The sequence below is a fragment of the Metopolophium dirhodum genome, chromosome 9, assembly GCF_019925205.1.
Source record: "Metopolophium dirhodum isolate CAU chromosome 9, ASM1992520v1, whole genome shotgun sequence".
Lineage (NCBI taxonomy): Eukaryota > Metazoa > Arthropoda > Insecta > Hemiptera > Aphididae > Metopolophium > Metopolophium dirhodum.
The window spans coordinates 29,588,489-29,597,753 of record NC_083568.1 but is presented as its reverse complement, the minus strand read 5'-3'; positions in this window follow the sequence as shown (position 1 = coordinate 29,597,753).

Below are 9,265 nucleotides of genomic sequence, written 5' to 3'. Positions count from 1 at the left end.
CTGGGTATGAATTTATACGAAACGAACACAAAAAATATAATTTATTATGAAAAAAAAATACGGTAGTGATGATTTTTGACGATTCGAATTTAAATTCAATAATCAGTCCACCTGATCACTCCCTTCTTTCTTTCGTTCTAAAAGCGTTATATCGCTAAAGCAGGTATACTATTTTTCCCTAGTCCGTTCGTATTTGACATTTCCACACTTGTAATACTATTATTGTCTAATGAGCTCCCGTAATTGTAGTTGATTTTTCATATTTATAATCTTTCATGATATCAAAAACTGCAATTTTATTGTAATCGTTCACGCAATGTTATACCCATAATAATTACGCAGTATATTTTATTAATGGACGAGGAGCTATAATAATAGTATAATAACTAATAGCCAACATAAAAAAACGAGACGATATTTAAATTTAAATATTATTGTATAATATTATAGTTTATACAAGACGCGTAACCTCGGAATTCTAACAGTATAGAGGTAGTCGACATTTTTCATTTTGATAAGGCTCCACGAATATAATATTTCGAACAGAATGGAAGCGTTCGCTTTTCGAAAAATGTATGATCAATTGAAAGTATACAGGTATAGGTACCGAGTACACGTGCGCAGAAAACGTCGCAGTCGACATAAATCTTTATTAAGACTTCTGTTCGATCGTTTCGCGTGCGCGGACGTGGACGAAAAACTGTACCTATAGGCAATCTGTTCTTTGTTAGAAACCGGCCGAGTTCTGCTCCTCGACCAATAAAAATAATAATAATAATAATAATAATGGTTATTTTATTTATTTAATCCGGGCAAAGTCACCGAGGTGAACGATCGCGCGAGACACCACGGCTAGTTGTGTGGGCAAACACATTAACACTATACAGTCGTTGTAGGTGTTCTCTTTAAGATCGAGAGCCGGCGATGTATATTAGCAGAAGATCCACTACAGCCGACCCCCCCCCCCCCCACCACCACCATTTCTCTCTCACGTCCGTTCTGCGTGTCATTATATTATTATGCGTTTTGTCGGGGGGGGGGGGGGGGGGGGGAAACAAAAAAAAACAAACCCTGACGGGTACGACCGTGGGGTAATGGCCCGACAAAATCGCCAGGCTATTAATCAATTTATATTCACGAATGACGCCCGCGCGCCTTTGATGATTGGCAGATCTTATAAAATATCATACCCAGTACCCACCGATATAGTTCCGTTATATACTAAACAAATGTTTAATTACAGTTTTATATTCGAAATCAATCAGTAGTAGGCAGTTGGTATATGGAGCGACCATAATAATATTATATTATAGTAATTAGTCATTTTTAACAAACCGACAAAATAAACATAACGATATTATAGGTATGGCAGGTAGATATAGGCAGGTCAAAACAATAAATAACCTAGTCGACTAATGCAAACGAAAATGCTGCGGTGGTTTATTTAGAAAGAAAAGTTAAATATTATTACAATATACATACATTAGGTGGACTATGAAAGGAATAACGCGTGATTGGTGTCTGACGATTATAATAATAATTACCAAACAATTTTTTTAGGTTAATTCGATGTTTGTTAAACACGACGTAGGTTCAACCCGCAGCCCACAATATATTTTATTTTTAAAACCTGAATTCAGAAATCTTAACAATACAATATCAATCTGATCTTTTATTTAAACACATTTCATTCTAATAGAGAGTATTATAATAATATATTACATTTTATTTTATGTTATACAAAATATCTTGGCCAACGCAACCAAATATTAAAGTAAATCATAATTACTATAATCATAATAACGAGTGGGTGACTTTGATTAAAACATTTGATTTGTGTTAACATTGTGCACATCAGAGTGATCGTGAAAATATTGAAATAATTGACTTTCATTGAAAAACGTTATGCCCCTCGTCTGACCTATAAGCTTATTATAGCCGGACTATAAAATATTTTACTACAGAGTAAAAAAAAAAAATACGAAAACTGAGCTGGAAAAAAATAAATTTTTGGCATTTTCAACTTCACCTACTCTCCTGCAATGTTTACAACTGATGTCCGCCGTAATAATATAATTTACGATCTCACACGTTTCTGCGGCAAATAATATTTTGATATGTTGGAATGTTCACGATTGATGATTGCATTTATGGCGTAGTTATTTGTTCTATATTGACGTAAAAGATTATGAACCATTCACCGCAGACCGCAGTGTGCCTACACATTTTATGTGTTTTCCAATATTACTATCGAATACATAGGCGGTCATGATAGTTTCGTCGTTGAGGGGATTGCAAGTGGTGATTATCTGTCTTCGTCTAACACGCGTGGAACATAGGAAAAATTATAGCTATACGCCTGACAAAAATTAAGGTGTGAGTTCGGTTGAAAAAATTTAAAGATGTTTGAATTGGTATACAAGACCGTTTATACTTTGCATCGGTCGAAGCACTTTTTCAATTGTAGCAATATTTTAATGAAAATAAATATTTTTATTTTTATAAACTTGTCAATTTTTAATATTAAACATATTATTTAAAAAATATTAAAAATATTAAAAATATGCTTCGACCGATGCAAAGAAAACTTGTATATCAATTCAAACATCTGTACTTTTTTTAAATAGAACAACTAGAAGTACCTTAATTTTTCCCATGTTCCACAGACAAAGACAGAAAATCACCAAGGCACCAATGTAATTTTGTACACCCGCTCTACGGAAATAATGATCCGGCTCTGCGTAAAATCAACCAAATTTTGTAATTTTTTTTTAACTAATGATGGTAGTATTTTATAGGCCGCATCGAACTCCGTTTTTCAATATTTTAATTTCAAACTTTGTAATATGTCTTCAAAAATATTACAATTTTAAGCGTTTTTTTACAAATTATATTCTACCATTATTTGAAATAAAATAAAAAATCGGAATTCAATGCGGCCCGAAGGAAGTCTTGTTGTTGAAATCTTGGAGAATTTTTTTTTTTAATCTGACAATTAGACAAGGCCTGCGAATTATTCCCGTGAAGTAATTTTTTCAATCTAATACACCCTATCCACCCCCCTCCCCTCCCTAAATAGGTATTGGGCAGTAGATCAGTAGAAAAGTATTATAATTAAGGTGGTAACAAATCATTAGAATATTATATAAAATAGGTACATATAGTTAATGACTATAATATTAATTTACATTTTATTATTTTTATTATTTATTATTTATGTCCACATTCTACGCGTAATTTGACATTAAATTTCGTAAACTACGACAGCTCAATTATGTCCACTACAATGCTGGTTTGTTTATATCTGATTTTTATTTTTCAACTCGAATCTACTAATTATTGCTATAATCAATCATCATACACAAGGTTATATTTTTTTAAAAAAAAAACATGGGTACATTTTTGCAATACGGCGATAATAATATGAATAATATGTTTACAATGTTGGGCGCATACAAATTATTGGAAACAAGTACACCGACGGAGTTACAGAACTGGCGAGGGTCGAATTCTGGTTGGATTTTAGTTGTTACCGGATTTACTAGTGGATATTTATGTCAATCACGGGGCAGATTTACGTCAGTTTATGTAGGTCTGACTATAGGATCAACGTCACTTGATTTGATACGTTCATAAACAAGTCGCTAAGACATTTTTGTCAAAAAATAAACACGTTGATATCATATCATTATGTTAAATATTGTGTAAAATATTATCGTTTCCGTGTTTTATATTGTTTTATTATATTTTGTCCCTTTATCTGTGTAACAATACCTGCAGTTTTCTCGTGCATATTATAATCACGCAGACACAGGTATTTAATGAGATACGATGATACCTATGACAATATTAATATGGTAAATATTTCAACATTTTATATTTTTTTTAAAGATTATGTTGTAACGACTGGGAGGATTGACTACATAATACTGAAGAATAAAAAATTATGGGAAGTTATTAGTGGAAGGAGGATGGAATACTGAGTCTGTCTGTAAATGGCGATAACCGACTCACCGACTAAACAGTCATCAAATCGTGTAAATTTGAATACATACCTACACAACATTATACAGGGTGATTCACCAATTAAGGAGTGTCGTGTGGCGGTACAAACTTTTGTTTTTTTTTTTCAAATAAGACTCCTCCCCCCCTCCTCCAAATTATTTTGTACCCAAGTACCTAATTCACAATTCGAACGAGTAGTTTTTCAGTTATTGTAATATTTATATTAACGATAATTTATTATAATAGTGCTTAAAAATGAATTTACAAAAATACGAAATAGACGTAATATTGAATTTAGTATTTATTATGAATGGACCATTTTTACTATATTAATGTTGATAGATCAATATTAATAACCATCACTAATATTTTCAAATCAATCTACCCCCCCTTTTCTTTCAAACCCATCACCATGGACATAATATTTATTAATTATTATTAGCCTTAGTACACGAAATTAAATAACTGGAAAACTACTCCTTTGAATTTCGATTCTGATACGCCAACATTTTCAGAAAAAATATTTGCTTAATAATTTACAGTAGAAAAGAGGGAAGGTTCTCATTTTAAAAACAGAAGTTTGTTTCTCCATTGCAGGACACTCCTTAAGTAGTATAAAAAATCTCAACAATTTGAAAACGCGGTCTGTGAGTATATTCGAAAATTCCGAAAAAAAACTGTATTTTTAATAACTACATTATTGGAGAAAAAGGGGGAGCATACTTGGTGAATCACCATGTATACATAGCCTAGCAAGTGGCTTACACAAATAGTAAGAGCCGTTTTTTTCATTTTTCTGCCCCACTAACTTATTATACTTTTATCAATTCTTAATAGTAAAAAAAGAACGCCGGCGGTGAACTGCTTTTCCTTTTCGAAACGGCGCTATATAGATTAATTTTATATTTGTTTTTCACTACGCGCAGATTTGGCTGTTATAATTTATGGTATACATTAATTATTTCGTGCAGACATTGTTTAAAATAATATTTAGCTGAACGTTTTTCAAAATTTAAAAAAAAAAATGTCTGGCCGGTAATTCGTATCAATTTTCAGTTACCATTTCCCGTCGGTTATTTTAATTATTGTCATTGAGATTTCATGTACGGAAGCGTTAAAAGTTATGCTTTAAATTCGATTAAGATCGTTTCATTTAACACAGGTTTAGGGTACGTATTCGACACTCGTATACGGATATACGTTATTCGGTTTTTAATGAGGATACGTAATAATGAGTATAAAATATTTTATTAGCTTATTAAAATCATATAAAACAGATAAAGATAATTACATTTAGTGCTTTCGTATGCCTCATGCACAAACATATTATATCAGTTCACAGCTGTGGTTCTCTGTCATTACTATTATTTCAAGTATAATACCTCGCCGAATTAAATATTTAAATTTTCAACTCAATTTACGGTATTAAGACTTGGATTAACTTTACACTATAATAATACCATAATGTTGGGAAAAGTATTATCGTTACATTATAAATGAACGTAAGATATAAAAATTACCGCAAATACGATTTTAATATGCCCAACTGCAGTTTTACGCAATTATAAAAATACCCACTACCTACCTAATTATTAATTAATAATAATTAATATAGATACCTACCTACCTAATGTATATTATGATAAAAAAAAAAAACAGTGGCCGAGACGAGTATACCTTATACGCATGTAGTGGGAAGTGAAACTTCTTACGCGGTTTTATCAGGAAAAACACATTATCGATTTGATTTGTTGGAACAAGAAGTTATTATCGTATATTTAAAATATTATTAAATAACAATATTATAAAATTATGCATAATTTATAATGTATATTATAGTCAAAACAAACAACTATTTAAATAAAGACACTTTAATTATAGCTGTTGCTACAAATTATGATAGTGGTTTTTAACTATTTATTTTAGTTTAAATGGTCATTATTTTGTAATTAATAATTTTGTAATACAACCATAATACGTATTGCTATTTCAACTATTAAGTGTTCAACCAAATTGTATTAGCAATTTTAGCTAATTTGACAGTTGTTCCCCGGAGAACTATGTTTTATAGTTGAAATAACAATAAATTCTGTTAACTAAACTAAATGTTTTTTTTCGTGTGTTTCTTCCATTAATTGATTTTCAGTTGGCCCGATTATAGGCTCCGCAGTTATTATTTGCTTATTAATAATTGTCGCAGTGATATTTTGTTTTCGCAGATCACTCGTATGCATTCGTATTTTTTTTAAATTTATTATTAAGTAAAACAATCGAATATAGAAACGATAATAAGCATAATTTAATGATTCTTACAAATAAACGAATAAATCGATATCAACACAACATTTTATACAAAACAGCTGTTCAGCGTTCCACGTTACAGACGAATGTCATAGTATTATTTTTACTAGATACGAGATACCTGTGCGAATAGATTTTCACATAAAAAACAAACTGTTACAATAACCAATTTAATAACAAAATATAAATATGCCTACTTAACGAATGAGTAGTAATAAATAGAAAAATAATTTTTCAACAGACCCTATTATACCAGATTCTAACCTTATACAGTAGGTATGTCGTACGTCGTATTGTAAATTCAAAAATGTTAATTTATATAGAATACGATAAATTTAATCAATACCTACTTAAAATAATAATCACCAGAATATTCTGTGCAGTTGCATCATTTTTGGGGGGGGGGGGGGGGCAACTGGGGAATTTGCCCCAGTCTAGTATTTACATAAACCTTAAGTCAGCCCATTTACCCATTTGCCCCCCCCCTGTTAACCTCTATGGCACTATGCTATGAAAATCTGAGTAAAAAAAAATGTTAAGGCGGAAAAACATTAAAAAATTGCCCTAGTCTAATAAAAACTGAAATGACGCCACTGATTCTGTGTGTATGCTACATAATATGATACAATCGGCATTTTAAATAATTTAGTGTAAAATAAAACTGTTTTTTGAATAACACTAAACCATAGTATTATCATAATATTTTAATAGTGATTGCAATAATATAGTATTTTAATACACCAATAACATCACAGTGACTCGTTGTGTGCAGGTAACGTAACGCGTCATCTGATATGTGATACGACATGACACTTGTTACACTTAACATACCGCGTATTAAAATAATCTCGTAAATAGTAGGAAATTATTTAAATTACAATGCGTAGATACATTTTTATCAACCCGATATGTCAGATCATATGTCACATCTGTTTTATTCGCACGCACCGCACTTTTTTCATTATATATAGTTAGGTAAGTGGTGATGATTCGATCGGACGAAGAGTAAAAATATAGTATGGTTTGGATCGTTTAAATTATTCAAATGAACGACGTCATATCGTATTATTATTATTATAAACTAAATCGAAATTCAAAAAATAACAAAATAAATTATTCTTATGTTTGGAGAAATTATTTAAACTAAGTACAACGCATGAAAAATAATTGTTTTTTAGGTATGCTTATTAAATTGTATAAAAGTATCAACATTTTAAATCGGGTAGATGCTTGTGTATTATTGGTAAGACTATCGTCAGCTGTCACCTTATTGTTTGCCCGGGGGTCTAATTATTATTGTTTAACACTTTCACTAATTTTATGTTCCTGCAGCGTATTATTTGTATAGAGCTCATAAAATATATGTTCGATTTCAGATGACTTTGAATACTTGTACACTATCTACGCATGTTTAATAATGATTATCGCCTATTTCGATAACTATAACTCCTGCAAAGTGTAAAATATGATACAAACAATACTATATATTATAATATTATTATATTGATTCCGATAAAACAATTCGGCTTGTATAGTTATAACTTATAAGCTTTTACGATGTTCTTTCTACCATGTTCCGTACACAAACGTTTCCCATTTCTTTTCTGATAGAGTCACTTTGTTCATAGTTCTGACGTTTTCATTCACCTCAACACACTTTTTTTTTGATATTCATGCGCATATATCAGCCTTTTGTGTTAGCTCAAAGTACAACCGACCGTCTCGCTTCGAAAGCACAATAAAAAGAACTTAAATGAAAAAACTACTCAATTCAACTATAAACTTAATTTGCTTCTTAAATAAAATAGAGAAAAAAAATTGGTTACTATAGTTACGTATTATTATGGTGCGCACGGCTCGTGGATGAGTGGTGACCCTTATGTTGTCAGCTTGAAAATATTTGATTTTCTTATGTAAACGAGTTAATTTGTACTAAAGTCAAATGATAAGAATGACATTATTTGCTGAGAGATAAATTGGTATTATATTGTTATTAATATGCGAGTTAGAAGTTTCTTCTTCATACAGGGCCTATAATATATGCCCTTCGACCGTGGTTGAAGTGAACTGCTCCAAACTCCCATGGTTATTTAAATTAATATTTTTAGTTTCAACACGACCCTATAATGTATACATAATTTACGTTTAGGATAATAAGTAATAATTACGTTTTTGAATAAATTACAAATATTATTACATTATTATAATAACGATATATTATTAGATAATTTTAATATTTTTAATCTTGCCACGCGTCTAACTCCCACTTATACATACATAATATTATAATACTCATATTATTATACGCCATTTGGGTAATAAAATAAGATATCTATTGAAATTCAATAATTATTTATAAGATATGTTTTTAGTTATATTTAAAAAAAATTGTACCTAATTCAGTTTTGAAATTTTGCAAGCTATGAAGTGAATACGAAATAAAATTGATCCTAATAGTTTAAAAGTCACATATTATTATTTCATATCAAATTTATGAATTAATGTCAATAACTGTATTGTTTCCAAAGGTCATAAATAAATTCACAATCATATATTTTTTAAGTTTTACACGTCTATAGATGATCGAAAAAGCTAGCTGTCCATGGTTAGGTTAAAGTGCATGTCAAAGTTACATGTCATACCTATTGATTAGGTATAGTATTGAAAAATACTTTTTGGAAAAATACCAAAATTACTAGAAACTTACTATAGGCATAATTCAAATATCTTATAAATGTATTTTTCCTTTATAAATATTACCAGTCAGTGCCAACATATTAATTAATATTAAAATCTTATCGTGTTTATGCATAATAAACAGTTGTTACACACTTATTTCACTATATTAACAGTAACACTATTCAGAATATTTTTAAAATCGCGATAGTCTTATACAGCTATCAGTATCAGGACCACACATATCTAACACACCCAACCTTGTGGCCCACCCGACACAACA